We start from the raw sequence: 17006 nt of genomic DNA, 5'->3' as shown, positions 1-17006 counted from the left end.
CCTTATTAGGTCTTAGATTGTGCTTTACTGAGTTACACCAAGTTAGGTAATGGAGCACCATCAGTCCAAAGCTCTACCTGCCTGGCAGTCAGAACGGCAACAGGCATGATAATTACAGGCAGGAGGTCCGTGTGACAACACAAACAAGACATCCGTACCAGATGTGTGTACTTATCCTGTCCTTTCTCTGTAAAAACAGCACGGAGTATAAACACCATTGCGTCGCGTATTTGACGAGGGAAGCGAAGCGGCCCGCAATTGCAGTGTCAACATAGTCAACAGCACAGTCCCACTAGCCCTGAAGATTACAAACACGATCCCCAAGATCTTCCCTAATTGAAAACACATGAATACATATAGCTCTTCAGAAAAACTGCTTCAAAACTGTTCAGAAATGCTGTCTCAAGGTTCTTAAGAAACTTTACCCCAAAGCACTGGTCACCCAGTTCATTAAAACGGCTCATGGATAATGTTTGCTTTGACAGATATGGCTTCCCTTTGCTCGATTTAGTTCTACAGTGTACTTTTCGGGCTACTTTGAGTTCCACAACTATATTAAGTGATGACAACTTAAAAGGTTCAAGGCAATCCTTCCCCTGTTCCATCGGAGCAAACTGAAGACTGAGGAAAGCTGGGTTTCACTTTCAGAAACTGGATAAAACAAAGTGAAGATCTTTTTGCTGACAATACTGTTGCATTAGTAGCATGGAAGGCACATTTATTCAATCCAGCAGTCTAAAGGTCATGTGCATTCTTAGGTATTTGCACCACTCAGTTTATAGTGGCCTAATGAAGGTTCTAAAACAAACAAAAATAGACTTAAACACACAATTACAAATCTTGCATAGTTTTTTAGAAATGTCAAAAGAATCTATTGGTAAAAGATAAATGAGGAAGATCTGAAAAAGGTCATTTAAAGGAATAAAAAAAAAACAGCATGTGGCCGAACAAAGTGTTTTTTTTTGTAAAATGGACCACAAATGGTCAAATATTCAATTCATTATTGCTGATTCACGGATTAGGTGCATTTTAATGACAACCTTTTTTTACATTTACTTTGGTCCAGTAATTGTGATGTGACATCCCTTAAATAAATACATGAATAAATAAGTGACTTAGACAGATAGACATACACAGACGTCTAGCACCAGAAAGCTGCTTGGATTTAAAGACCTCTCCTATAGAGAGTTTAGTAACTAACCAAGGCTTATTTAGGCCCAAGGAATATAAGTGAACACAGGACAGTTCTGAATGGAACTTCCAACAAGGGCACCTCATTCCAGTCAACACAAAGACCAGAGACTAAAACATTGCTGTGATCAGAAGACCGAGAGCCTGAACTGAGTCCCAGAACAAGACTGGCGTTGAGTGACAGCACCCAAAATCATTAGCTTCAAACAAACAGGAGGCCAGGTTTACAAGCATTCTCACTGTAAACTCACCGTCACTGCTGTGCACATTACATGGTGGATGACTTTCCAAATCAATGAAAAGATGATTGTGCCATGGGTGACAGAACATGTTGTACATGGGTAAACACCACTGAGTTAAACACTGGAAACAATGACGTGCATTCTTTGTGATTTTGATAGTGGTGGAACGGAGCGGTTCTGAGGCAGCTCTGCCCTCAACACTGAGCTAGGCAAACAGGACGCTGATGTTCTTGATTACAAAAACAGACTAGAGGCATATAAATGGCACATAAATGGGGTTAAAGTTTGTTTTTCACTCAGGGCATCACATCTGCATTCATTTACTTATTTACTTCATAAACATATTTATTTATCAAATAAACTACACCAGATTTATGCCTTATGGGACTTTTCTCCATGCAGTGTTACTCTGACAAAATTAGTCAACAACCTGTGTGTGCCGACCAGTGCTGGGTACTGAATGCCTCACCAGGCCAAGTGGGCAGTGGTCCCATGATTCAGTGCTCTGCGGTCATCAGCTAGACTCTCTCACTCGTAAAATATTGTGGAGTTGTACAGGTATTATGTAACAACTCTTCAGTCCAATTAACCAGCATTCAGAGTAATATTGCCTGTGGTGATTGCCATTTTCTACTTCAAATGAATACCCAATACTTGATATTTTATTATATATTTATTATATATCATGATGCACACATTACGTATTCTTTTGCTCGCTTTCAGGAGTCTTTATTTAACCAATCATTCTAATATATAGTTACTTCAAAAATGTATACAATAGAACAGACTGCACTTAATTATAGACTACAAACAGAACATCATCAACTAATTATCCACTCTGAATGCAGGCCAGAAAGATTATAATGTGCATTTTCAGTCTGACAAAGAATGCTGGCGTATATACACATAAAACAAAGAATCTGAAACAGATGTACAGCTCAATAAGGACATTGAGTGCGGTATCCTCTTGGAAGTCTTCAGAGTCAAAATATGATTGCGAGTCAACCAAAACATTGCAGCGTATGGTATCGTTCCATTTTGTGGTGGACACCAGATGTTTTTCCTCAGGAAAAAGGTGGTATATGTTTGGAAAATTATGAAAATGAGGCTGAATCAGGGCCAACAACGTGTTTCAGTGACATCTATACTAGTAAAGTCTGGTGTTCACATGTGCTTCTATGTCAGTAAGGTTGGATTATGATGATACTGTTTATCGTTATAATTCTGCAAATTATAACTGAGATACAATTTATTACAGTCCAAGCTTACTGCTTACTGCTTATAAAGCCAATAGCTGCTTCAGTTGCTTCAGAAGGCAAAATGCCTTCCTGAAAGTCCGCAGCATTAAAACAAACAACTACAACATATTATTAGAAGCGTTAGTAGTAGTTAGTAGTAGCGGGTGGTCTGGCCAAAATTCATTTAATCTTTTATTAAAAACTCTGCTGGCTTTGGTATAAATTTTGATGTCAATTTAGAGGTTGAAATTAAGATGTTTAATTGTAGGTTAACAGTGATTCTCTTTTTAATTTTTACGCCGTCAGACCAAACGGCCTCAGAAAAAGGGTAACTTATCAGACCAGACGCAAGCCTGGTCAAGCACATACTGGTTCATATAATTTAGAAAACTATTGTGTATCTCAATAGAAATGCCAGAATAAAATTTTCATTTTCTGAGGTGTTTAGTCTGATATTCAGTTTCACCAGATCTGAGACATGACCACGGTTTTTCTCCAGACTTGAAATCATTTAGCTTGAGGAATGGCGCCGTTCTGATGTGGAGATCTGAGGATGTCCCAAAATGTACCCCGTAGCCCCACCTAGTGCATATTAACATATATTTGCATGTTGATCAGTTTGAAAACAAAAAGGCAAAGTGTGAAATGAAAAGTGGATCCCTAGCAGGTGGCAACGACATCCGTTTGCATTTGCCTTTTGATTCTGACACTTAAAATGCACCCACGCCGAAAACTGAAATCGCAAACTATCACTTTGCTGTTTATCCATTTTGCATTTTCATTTTGTCAGATATGCAGCCAATTGCTATGAAAAAGAAATAAGAACGTGAACATTGAATTTTGATTTTAGTTTTGACACTTATTCTGCATTTCATGAAGAAAAGCCAAAACCAAAGCGAAGCTTGGATTTCCTTTTCTCTATTAGCTTTTTCATTTAAGATATGGCCATGAAATACCAGAATAACAACTAAAATGAAATGACAAATAGCTGTTTTAAATTTAGTGTTATTTTTTTCACAAATGGCTCATGTGAAAAATGAAATTGCAAATGTAGGCAAAATTAAAGAGCTAAAAAATGATATGGTTTCATCGTTATAGCTAAACGTCTGAAGGGCTTGGTGAACATTTATCACCTTGGATACTCAACCACAGAGGGAATCCCTGTTGCTACCATTATTACACTTTAATTACAAAACCTCCAGTATACACTATAAAATGCATGACACCGAATCTCATTTTAATTGCTAAGAATTAGCACGACTTTTAAACTAAGAGACTGCACAGCCATGACTTCCATGTGCTTAATAAAACAGTGCCATTACAAGTGTGTGGCACAGGAAAAGCATTGCTTAGATCAGCAGAATATGAGCCCTCCAAACCACAGACTGAAGCTGTAATCCATCACTGATTTCAGCAGGAATACTCAGAAGCACAGCAAAGCCACCATATGATCTCTTTGCTCTCACTTTTAACAGCACATACTTTGTGTCCAGCAATAACCCCAGAGCCCAATCATGAGGACTGAATCAAAACAATATCCAAATTACAGCACATTATGCAACATTGTGCAATGCTATGCAAAATTTTCTCATAGGAAAAATTAATTCTGTGCAAAAAACCATATATATATATATATATATATATATATATATATATATATATATATATATATATATATATATATATATATATATATATATATATTCTCATGACTGGCTTGGATTTGCAAGCTAAAAGGCCTGATCTGTTTAGTCTACTTTTATAGCCAACTGTAGCGCTTTGATCCATTCTGGTTTTTGGAAGTCATCCAGCTTATTCGTTCTCAAGAATCTGATAAATTTAGCAGAAAGGTGTGTCCAGCCTCAGAACCCTCAAAACCACATCTCTGCACCTGAGATCAGACAATATTCAAACCAGAAGCCACAGCACAGCACAGAAGCCCACATCCTCTTACTCAGCGGAGTGAGAAAAACTTAGTATCTTCTACATTGTTGCTGTCATGTCACATTAAAAATAGCAGCTGCCATTTATATTGCAAAAAGGTTATATATGGTATGGACCAACAGAAGTGGTCCAAAATGATCTGTTACATTAATGTACACTAAATTATTTATTTATTTATTTTCCAGTGATATCATGTATGGTGGCTTAATTTTGTTTTAAATTAATGCTTCTGATTAGCCTTGGCCTAATTGATAAGATCAAATGTCATGATAATTTAAAAATAAGTCCCCATATTTTCAATGTATCGTATTAAAATTTCAGCCAGCAGAGGTTTGGAGCCAAAAGTGGTCAGAAAACTGCACTATTGTTGGCCATTCAGACAGTTTATTCAGCTGCAAATCAACATTGAACATGTCAGCTACGTGGAGCTATTTATAAATAACTACAAAGGAAATTTGCGCTTCAATTCCTGACATTCCAAACTGGACACACCTGCAGCTCTGTGCAACTCCGGCTAGGCAGACTGCTGCTCTAATGACAGCTCCACCAAATGGAACATTTTAGCTTCTCCCTAAGCCACAAAAATGAACCTCTACTCCTAATTGTTTCACCTCATATGGCATTTGCCAGTTCCCCAGCACAGAAAAGCAAATATTGAAGAAAAGGCCAAATTTAATTGAAATGTCAGGGACACCTCCCATCTGCTAGGCTTTCTGATGGACACGAGAAGCAGCTGGGGACAGCAAACACAGTTCTGCTAATCCTCTGTAAAAAAACAAGCCCTCAACAGTGGCTTCATCAGCTTTACCCCAACTCTCTAATATTTAGTCCAGTGTGGGTGAGGGCACCATCATGGGAGGACTCAAGTTTAAGAGCTGTGTAAGCGTTATTTGTATGAGGGGCTCCAACATGGTTGCACAAACACATGAAGGTGTTGAAAAGTGCTTCTGACACAGCGAGCAGGGGCTGACACAAATTACTGTCTGCGATTAGGATACTGCCGGAGAAGGTCACTGACAGTTATTAAACATTTCAGTTTTTAGTTCAGCTGGAAATAGTCTAGTGCAGTGAGATCAATGCCTTACAGTGTTTACTAGCTCCAATCTCTATAATCAATACATTTAGTTCAAGCATATAAATGAATGTCAAACTCATGCAAAATCGCTGTCTTGGATAAATGTGGACTAAATTACTCAATAAACAGTTATTTTTTCATTATTTAAAACAACAGGTATTTTACAGTTACACTTTTAGTAACGGCCTGCAAAAAGCAAATTTTAACATTCGGTTATTTATGTGAATTAATCAACTAATAACTGATTAATCAGCGTATCTGTGGCCTGTAAAGGTGAAGAGCTGCATGTTTGGCCATACCGCCCATTACTACCAACTACTACTACTACTACTAATAATAATATATTGTACTCTTCTCACACTGCAGACTTTCCAGAAGCCAACATTTTGCATACTGAACGGACATATTAAGAGCTATTTTCTTTATAAGCAGTAAATGTCCAGCAATGTTCTGAAAAACTGACCAACAGCTACTTTACCACCATGAAAAAAAAGGCAGCACTTTGTTTAAGGCTGCTCATCATTTTGAGCTGCAAGTAATAAGCAATAGTTAAAAACAGTGGCGTAATAATAAATATGTAGATTAATATTACAGCTCTTCAGGCTGCATTATTTAACTGGTTTAACACACTGGTTGGACAAACGAACAGATTTCCAGGATGAGTGGATGGCATTATTTTCATGGAAAATTTGTGTTTACAAAACAAGGATTTTAAAGCAATTTTACATCCAATTTTAGATATAATAAGGTAATTAACCACCTTTATGTAGTTTGCTAGCTAGTGCATGTAAGACTGTGACAACAGGATGAAAAACAAAATAAATACATAAATAAACAAACAAATGTTGAGAACATACACATTAACACTAATTGTTTGTTGACACTCTTGTTCATACCTTTTTTTTTTTGTTTGTTTTTGTTAGCAGAAGGGGCTGTTATCCAGTGTCTACGTCTTTGAGTCACACTGGCTTAAATATCTTGATAGAGCCATTTATCCCAAGTTGAGAGTGCTTAATAACAAAAGAACACTGGATTTGATGTGAAGTTTTCAGTGCATTAAAATCACATCGTGCTGACATTGTGCCGACTAAACATTAGACAAAAAAATGAAAATTAAACATACAGAACAACTCAGTGTTTCGTGCATGGGTAAACACGTTAAAACCAGACTACAGCGCACACTCATGTAACAGAAAAGAAAATTATATAATCTACTTATCGATTTCATTGCAGATAATTGATAATTACTGCTAAATCGATAAGTGGTCCAGCCCTAACAATAGCACCATCATTGAACTGTAGCTTACATTTACATTTATGGCACTTGGCTGACGCTCTTATCCAGAGCGACTTACAATTTGATAATTTTTACACAGGTAGGCGAAGGTGGTGTTAGGAGTCTTGCCCAAGGACTCTTATTGGTATAGTGTAGGATGTTTACCCAGACGGGGCACTGTACCCCAGTCTACAGTGTAGGAGGCAGAGGTGTTAACCACTACACTATCCAACCAACAGCTCTGCATAAAAATAAACTAACCTATTAATATATCATCCCTCTGGTCCTTAAGGCTAATCCTCATACCGAACCAGAAATCTGACACTGTGATACTACATAATTACCCAACAAGACCAGAATGGAAACTTACTCATGCTACCCAGTACAAAATGACACTGATCATGCGACTATCTCAGTTGTTACAGCATCATTAAGCGTTAATGCCTTGCTCATTTTAGCCAGAGAACGCTCTAATAAAAATATTTTTCAGATCAGTTTCTTATGAATAGCTTTGTTCATTGACAGTTTTAAGTGCATGCTTTTATACAAGTTAACCAAATGTTAAAAAATTATAAAAACACTAAGGCAGAGGAGAAGGAGTTTTCCAACCACATATTTGAGCTCTCATATTTGAATATGCCAGAAAAAAACATCTATAAACATACAAAAAAAATCCAATCGCATATGCCAACCAGATGTGCGCCCTGCATATGCATAGTGAAATGAAAATTTATGAGTGGAATGGATGGTTGAGTGTCAAGCACTATGGTAACTATCAGATTTTGGAATGCATGCACGTGGACAAGTTTACCACACACTCTGACTCATCCAACAGCCCAGAAGTTCAGTGGCCATTCTCCAGAAATAGATATCAGGGTCGTCCAACAATATCAAACTGATACCCTGACACTGAACACACCGAGTTTTTCAGTAAGCCAGCATTTAGCGTGAGCCCACGGCTCTCACCCCTGTTTTTCGACTGTTGGTATAATCTTTTATACTGTACTAAAAGCAAAGCAAGGGCCTCTCGCAAAAACAGCTGGTCATGTGACAGTTTTAAAAAGCAAGTCTTAAGATGAGTTTTAGCACATGTCAGGGTTTCTTTACAGCTAGGCTTTAACTTTTATTGACGGAGAGCAGCTAATGTTCTCCATAGCAACCTATAAATACCATGTAGTACAATGAAGGGAAGAGAGAGAGAGAGAGAGAGAGAGAGAGAGAGAGAGAGAGAGAGAGAGAGAGAGAGAAAGAGAGAAAGAGAGAGAGAGAGGTGGGAAGGTGGGGGGAAAGAAATAGAGGGAGGGTGGAGGAAAAGAGAGGGTGGGCAATGGGGAGCCAGCAGGAAGGAGGGAGAGGGTGGGTGAAGGGTAGAGGATGTGGGGCCTGGGGGGGCAGACCTAAGAGTAGGACAAACAGCTCGGAGAAGGCTGAGGAATGCAGCAACCCTGCCAGAATTCTGAGACTCCATTAAACCCCAGACTCTCCATGGAGAGCTCCAGAATGTTTAGTAGCCCACTCGTTTCTATCTGCTTCATGATAACAAGAGGCTAAGTCATTACGGTTTACTGATATAAGGTCACTGTGGACACCACCTACTGCTAGAATATGCTTTGTTAGCTTTTGACTCTGCTTGCTAATGTTTGTTTAGAAAGCAATGGAAATGTAAGGCTCAGTCAAACAGTTAAGTGACAAGGTGGCTTGCAGGCTTGCAAGAGGGGACCTTGCAGGGTCAGGGCAATCTACAGTCCTGGTTCTACAAAACTACAGTCCTGGTTCTAGCTCATGTACATACACAACAGCAGCAGTATATGCACACCACTACACAGTGAGAATGTTATGAGAATCAGTATCGTTCATTCTCAAATTTAGTTTCCATTTAGTCGTCATGAAGGGTTTTCACACAGAGGTGGTTGTTATTGATTTAAACAGTGCATGCAATGCACCAAAACATTCACATCAAGTCCAATGTGCTTCTGTTATTAAGCAAAGACTCTGAAGGCAGGAGAAATGTATCCACCAAGTAGTAACAGTGACAAAGTTATTTTTTTGAAGTTTTTTTTTTCAGCAAATGCGATTGGGTAATAGTCCATTGTGCAAACAGTAGATCTACAGAGCTGATCAAGGCTTTAAAGCAGGGTCTGAGCACTAAAAAGAGCAAACTACAGGACCAATCATGACCTCTGATATAAAAGAAGGCCATAGCATCGGTGTACACATTTTCAAAAACTATCAAAACAGGACTCAATGTACAAAGACCCTATGGAATTGGATACTGACCCAGACATGCGGAATATGTAACAGTAATAAACGTCTGGTTTTAAGTAATAAAAATATCAATATTTATCAATAATTTCATCCCATTTGATTATTTTCAAATTAGCTTATTGTCCCAGCCCTAGTAAAAATATAAATTTTTTTTCCAACAGTGTTTTTTTACAATAGCAAAAGGGGTTTTTTATACAAATGACAGCTGCTTTTTATTGATATATTAACTCTGTAAATCCAGACATGTTCATCCCTGCCTGGGGTTGCCTGATCTTTGCAGAGTCACTTATTAGCACCCTTTCAATGCCAGGCAAGTCTAAGCACAGCCTCCAATGAGTCATGGAGGAATGCTCAACGTGATCCTTTTTTATGAGGGAAAATGTGTAGAGGGACGCTGAAAATAGACAGCATCCCTAATTTGGCACATTCCTCCACACACAATACAGCCCAGTGGAAAAAGAACTGCTTGAGAGTGTTAAAAGAACACCCAACATACTGGCTGCAGCGAAACAAAATGTGTTTGCTTTTGTGCGTCAGTCCCACATAGACCCAGACACATTGAGCAGCATTTCTGAGCAAACAAATCAATGTGTACAGCTTTTACGTTATCAGCCTGCTAAAGGTCAGCAGTTGAAGGTACTGAAATGACAAGCTAATTTACTCTGACCTCAGCCTGCTTAATGAGCTGCACAAATAGGAAAGTATAATGCTGAACTTTAACGCTTCAGAGAGCAGCACTTTAAGTACCTGCTGTATCTCCTTCGAGTCTGCAAAACAACATATGCCATGCTAAATATATTATACTGAGCTAAACTGCAATTGCATGTATTCTGAGAAAGAAATTGAGCACAGCTTCAATTAAATCTCCACCACTGCACTTACCTTACAGCCTCAATCTGGAACTGCAAACTCTACTAAAACATACAACACACGTATGTTTACCATGCTCTTAGGGGTTGCCACGCACAGTTTCGAGCATCTGAACAGGCTTCTGAATACAAATGGCACGTCCATTGGTGTTTATTGGTTTCAAAATGCATGATCTACATCTGCAATCACTGCTGCATACTTTTGTAACCCTGTGTAGGCTTATATAGTTCAAAGCTAACGTGGCTTACAGTCTATGGAGGCTATCAGTGCTAGCTGTCCTCATGTTAACTAGCATTAACTGTGTTTGCATTGTTTAAAGGTTAATTCCACCAAAATGGGTTTGATGGGAAATGCTCAATTCTAGAGAAACATTAAGTTGGAATTGTTAACAGTGGCTCAGAGATGAACCAGATGTTGAAAGCATTTTACGCCTCTAAAAGCATAAACTTACAAAATGACATGAACATGCAGTCTGATGTCTAAAACACTGTTTTTTGATGGGTCTAAAACACTTTTATTAAAGTTTGGATATAAATTCCTGGCCTTATCTTAAGTGTGTTTTTCTAAATCCATTTAAAGTGGAGAGGTACATGCAGGACGTTTTAAGGCAAAAATAGTACCCGTTATCATTGCACATAACTCAAAAGACACATGTTGATGTCACTGATGGTTTTGGATAGTAAATAAAATGGCTATGTCTGCATCATAGACAATCAGCCCCTTGGTCCCCATCACCACCACTGTAAAGAAATCAGAGTCGGTAAGTTTTTCTACAATTAACTTTTTCATATCTGACCACCCGCAATGACATTTATGTTTTAACTATCGAATAATGCACAGATCATGATTAGTGGAATTCCCCTTTAAATTGGCTATCCATAAAAGATTGTTATGAAAGAAGACAATGAGGCAGAAAAAAAGGGGTTGAATGCTCTCCAACACAGACCAATGCAATCCTGCTGAAGGAGTCTTTTAAAATGCACTGAAAAAAATGACTAGATCTCCTCCTTATGCCCTTGTAGGAACATGATGAAAACAAGACGCCAGTTTCCCAGAGTCCCCTGCAGCGCCGGGCCACTGAGGGTCTTCGGAGGAAAAAAGAGAAAGTCGCTTTACGCATCTTCACACAGAAAGATTTAGACCGATTCAAAGAAAATAAAGGAGTAAGTAATCTTCCCTGTTGTTTGGATAGGCAAAGCTCGCTAAACAATCCAGGATGTGGAGACAAGGGGGAGCCATAGCCAGCATTCTCTCCTTGTAGCTCAAACAAAGACCACCCAACACTGTACAGATAACGGTGTGGCTTACAGCACAGCTGATTGACGTACAATGCCTGCAGAAATTGCACCCAAGTACATACCACTGTTTTGCTAGGCAGAAGAGCTGAGGCTCATCTTTCTAGGTGCAGGAAAAGGGAACTCAGTTGTTGAACAAAGACTTTTTGCTGTTGTTTATAAGATGTACACGTTTTCCACAAATTATTACCTGATATGAAATAGCCTAGAATTAACATTTGCAAGGTTTGGCAAGAGCCAATAGTTAGCAGTTACCAGAAGAAAGACTGGAATTTTGTTGTCATGGGAACAAGATCTGTGCCAAAATTATGTGGTGTACATTACTAACTTGCCTTAGGCAATAGTTTAACCAACGTTTTGAATGGAATGAAAGAGAAAAGACAGCAGAAGGTTTTGTGAATTCAAAAGACCCAACTGCTATCTGATTGCCTTTTTTGCATATAGCATGCATAATTAATATCACATGTGGACTGCTGTGGCTGGACTTTAGCAGGGGGAAACTTGGAAAGAGTGGAAATTAAATCATACACCAAGGCCAGGTTGCAGAACGTACGACAGCTGTGTATAACTTGGGCAAAATGGTCCGCCGACACAAGATAAGACCACAACGATCCCAAGGTTTCTGAGTTTACACATCACAGACAACGTACCTCACAGCACGCCCTTCATGCAGCTCAGCCACTAGAACTGTCCCTGAGGAAGTGCAGAATTAAATTTAGCTCAAGCAAATAAACAAGTGTGCAAATGGAAGGCGGGTTGAAGTGGCACAATCAAAGCCTCTGTGCGGTACCCATGCAAAATGAGCAAGTTCTGGTGATAAGCTATGCTTGGCTGAAAATAGCATATGTCCTTGACTCTTCTGAATGCAGTATTTATGCAATCTGACAGCCCCAGACAAAAGGTTGCGCTGGAACATCTGCCATGTGCGTCAAACAGTCCGCTATATTTCCTGGGACAAAGGCTCTGGATTTCTGGTCAATGGATGTGAAGCGCTCATTCATTCTGAGGTTACAGTCGAGACAAAGGAGGAACTGCCGATGTTTCGGAGCTTACTTCAAATTCAGACATCAGTTTCAACATGAAACAAGCTGGTCATGCAGGGGATAAGACCGTGAAGCAGTACTCTATGCTCGAGCTATCACGGCCTCTCATCCAGAGACCCTGGAATTTCCTTCAGGCACTGGTCGGGACAAGATGGCTACCAGATGCCAGCTATTCACTAAGCTTTGGCTGCCTTCCCAGGATAGTTGCAGCTTCAGCCAGTTGTGCTAGAAGGTTGACTGTTCTCAAACACTTAAGTTCTCTTTACTCATCACGGGATTAAACAAAAAGAGGAGAAAAAGTATCCCAGAATGATTGACTTCCTTGTTCCATGCTTGAAGACTTGGCTAGAAGTCTTGATTACAAACTTGCAAGGCATAAACTTGCAGCTGGAAGGCAGCAGAGCCTTTCATGGAAATGCAATCGCTCGGAGTGCGCTGATCCATCGGAAGGAGCAGCAGTGATTTACATCATGCAGGAAGCCAAAGCAGACCGATGCTGTGAGTCACACTTACACCAAACTTGGAAGCTCTTATAATCCCAACAGTATCGGTGGCCTGTGATCCTCAGCGCGGCAAAGGCTGGCAGAATTACTAGCTATATCTGCAGCAGGGCCTCACTGACAATGACAGCACTAGCCAGCTCCAGTAGACACCAGGCTCAGGCGCTTGGCATTCAATATGGCGCCATGTTAGTGCTGCACGTAATTACAGTGCAAAAGTCCACAACACAAACATTTCATCTGTACTTGAGCGAGTCGAGTCAATGTCAGCTTTACTAGACCGTCTGGCAAAGATCACAGCAGTGGCGTTTAGTTGGAAAGCCTCTTGCCTTTGTAACGTAATTGGCATGAAGAATATGGAGCTCACTGTCAGCTGGCTCATTCGATTTAGACTCTGGGCCAAATGAGTCATGAGGAGAAAAAATTGGATGGAATGGTTTGCACGAAGTTTAGAATAAGCTGTAACATACCCATCTGCCTCTGGCAATCAAACAATGACAATTTATTATAATCTTTGTAGCACTCCAAACAGACTGGTTGCAGTGTTCTAGGTCTATATACTGAAAATTCCTGTTCCACTCAGTAGTAGTCTTGTGTGAAAGCTTACAGGTGCCTGGAGCTCTTTTGTGCATGATTCCCAAACAGAGGGGTGCTCACTCCAGAAGATAAAGTACTCTGCCCCCATGAGTCATAGATGCTGGGAAGAGCCCGAGTATTCTATTACCACTGTTCCAACATGCACGGCTCATGCACAATTTCAGCCACAGACATGTCTGGAGAGCGAAGCTCTGAACCCTCTGCAAACAGAGCCAGGCTTTAGCACTAGTTCAGTCTACCTGAGGTTTATTCTTAGTCTGGTTATACACACCTTGGTGTGCTCTGTCCCTGAAAGGATTACGGCCACTTGTGACTCCTTTCTGTGCTGTAGCGAGAGAAAGATCTGTTAGAGATAAAAGGCTTTGGGCTGATCAAAGGAAAAGCCAAAGAAGGCCTCAGCCAAGGCTGAAAATATCTAACTGCCTACTCTTACAAACAGTTCTCAAGAGAAAACCTTAAATGGTGTGCACTTTAAAAAGATATGGTTTATCTTTGAGGTGAAGGATACTTGAAAGCAGGAAAAATAATAGGCAGTACAAGGCAGGTCTCCAAAAATTAGGTCTTTTTTTGTATTAAATGACTAATAATTAGGACAGGAAAATACTCATTGCAAGAGTGTTGGAGTACACCCTTCAAAGAAGAAGCCCACAAAACCTGTTCTGGGCTTTACATGGTCTGGCTGTACTACCCCACTCAAAATGAGCTCTCTTCAAGCATGTCATACAGGCATACCATAGAAGTAGAGTCCTAATTACACTGCAGTTCTGGGTCAAGTTTGGCCACAGATTTAATTTGGACTAAAGAACAACATCATTAAAGACTGGCTGCAATTAGGCCTACAATCAAGAAAAATATAAGCTCAAGCGCTTACAAGTGGGACATACCTGGGACAGTATTTAGAATTTCAAGCAATCCAACTCAGAAGAAAACATCCTGTCAGTGCACGGTGAGGCCAAGTTACTCATGCAGTGCAACTGCACCGCTGACCACAGTGTACTCTATCAGCCCTTACAAAGCCACATAAGTGTGTTTTCTTCTTAGTTTGTGGGCAGAAAAGAAACTAACAAAAACAACAACAAAAAATTGACCTGAACTTTTTAATGACACCTAAAGTTTATCCACAGCTTTTAGTCTGATCTTGAATTTCTGATGCAAATCATGCAGTAGAGATGTTTGATAATATCAGAATTATATTGGTATGGGCAATAATTAAAACAAAATTATCGGCATTACATGTTTAGATTAGAGCACATTTCAAGCAAATATATGATACCGTATTTAGGTGACGCTGAGCTATTCTTCTAAAACAGGCACGTCAAACTGGGGACCTTCTGATTTAAAGTGCTGTGGAGATTACCCTGATCTAATGCTCTGAATTCAGTTCATGAAAGCCTTGCTAATTCAATGAAGAGCTGACTCAGGTACGTCTATTGAGGACTGCAGTGTTCTGGCCCACCAGGACTAGGGCTTGACACATGTGTTCTAAAATGACCACACAAATAGAGTTACTTGTATCTGTAATGCTAACACAGTTAAACCATGTCCCGATTTCAACATTTTATAAATGTTTACATATCGGATATCCGGCATCAGCCTACAGTTTCCATATCAGTGAACCCCTACTACACAGATATAGATCAGGAAAATCCAAAACATGCAATTTTATGAAATTAAAAGATCCCAGTTTGTGAGGTCTGTCACTAATGTCCTCCAGTGTAGCGGAACTGGAAGATTAAAAATGCCACATGTACACATGACATTTGCTGGTCACTAATTGTAGGTGGGGGGGGATTTTGGCAGGGATTAGATGTACATTACGTGGTAAAATGACCACCCTCTGTTTAAGCCTTTCTGCAACACTCCAGGACACACATGTAATTTACTTTGTGTGACAGACAGCATTTTCTCTGCTGTATTTGTGTCCTCTTATTTGCATTTTCTCGCTTTGTTTTTTTCCACCACTGAAAGATGACATTATCACAACACCATGTTTGACTCTGTCAGATGACAGTCTGCGTGTCCAAAAAATTCAAATGCTGAAATTACATTGTCCAAACGGACTCAAAAAGCATGTCTTTAGCTACACTTGGATTAAAGGTGATGCCTATAGATAAAATAGTCGCGAATGTGAATAAAAGTAAAAGAGCTGTGGCTTTGATACTCCAAACAAAGAAGGACCCAAGTGTGGGTGGGTCATTAATTAAGCTAATAATATTACAGCAAATCACTCTCTGAATACAGCTTGACATTGCTATGCCCTAATAACTCACCATGCAAGTGGACATCAAAGGCCTCAACTAGAAGCCTCCAATTTTGCCTAATTACCCTCGCTCCCATCCGCACAGCTTTCCAGTCACTGACACTTTAAACTCATAAACAAAGCCCTAACGAAGCTGCGCTCTTTCCCAGTGACTCAATAGTGTCTCCATTCTAGTCATTATTTCTTAGGACAATAATAAAAATCACTTTTGGAGACACTTTGCACAAGTAACAAGTAATGAGTGGTGAGGCCACAGGATTATGGTATTTCACAAGAAGTTTGTGAAGCTGCTGGGCTAATGTGAATTTCTTGAACAACGCTAGAGCAGCAGATTAAATCCCATCTCGGGCCTCATGCAATTTTAATCTTGGAGGTGCTCAGAACTCACAGCATGGCGTTGACTTGGCAGCAAAATCTGCTCATTCCCTTAAACGAAGCCCTTTTCTCCTGACAGAGCACAGTTGAGTTTAATTTAAAACTGATTACAGCCACTCCAAAAAGTGTGCTGAAATATGAGCTGGAAAAGAATGTCTTCAGTGCCTGAGAAATTGGACTTGGCAAGTTCATAAACTGACAAGGATTCTGTTCTTGAGAAGAGGCTTGGGACGAGAGCCAGAGGCTTCAACAGCGCAAACCACTAGCTAAACTCCATATTGTGGCAAATTAATTGGCAGGTATGTTTCTCTCCTATTCAAAGTTTCTAAAAACCCAAAAGTCTTGTGTTTGCATTCTTTGCTGGGGTCTGGGCCATGTGTCTTCCACTTTAAAGCTGAGGAATGCACATCTGGATAAATGTTCCCCCCATGTATATATTTTCCAATGACAGCTCCTCTATGAGAGCGTTTCTCAACAGTGCTCAGAAGAGCAATATGAAAAATGGGCAATATCTACAAACAATCTGTAAGACTTTGGGGTTTTCAACTAGCAAACAAAACTTGCTGAGGCCAGGTCTGTGCGCAATGTGGCTTCAATATAAAGGTTTTGAGTGTTCCCAACACACTCAAAGTCCAAAGGCTCTACAAGTGATTATGAGACTTAGGCGCTTGTCTCCTACCGAAGCCTGAAAGGTTCAAAACAATCTCTCTACTTGCAAGCAGTTCACCGAGAGGCGCTGTAACAATAGCCTGGCTGTCGGCACAGGACCCCTATGCAGGTAATGCAGAGAAAAATAATGCAAGGGAGACGTAAACAAACCAGCCATGAGGGCACG

General features: G+C 39.9%; 1 protein-coding gene across 2 annotated transcripts in view; it reads right to left on the bottom strand.

Moving 5' to 3' along the window:
* The window catches only part of il11ra (interleukin 11 receptor, alpha), a 42197-nt gene that overhangs the window by 23772 nt on the left and 1419 nt on the right, over positions 1-17006 (bottom strand). The gene's annotated exons all lie outside the window — the stretch shown is intronic.

This window comes from Pygocentrus nattereri, chromosome 18 (assembly GCF_015220715.1).
Source record: "Pygocentrus nattereri isolate fPygNat1 chromosome 18, fPygNat1.pri, whole genome shotgun sequence".
NCBI lineage: Eukaryota > Metazoa > Chordata > Actinopteri > Characiformes > Serrasalmidae > Pygocentrus > Pygocentrus nattereri.
Note: the sequence above shows the minus strand (reverse complement) of the source record. Positions and strands in the feature narration are given on the sequence as shown.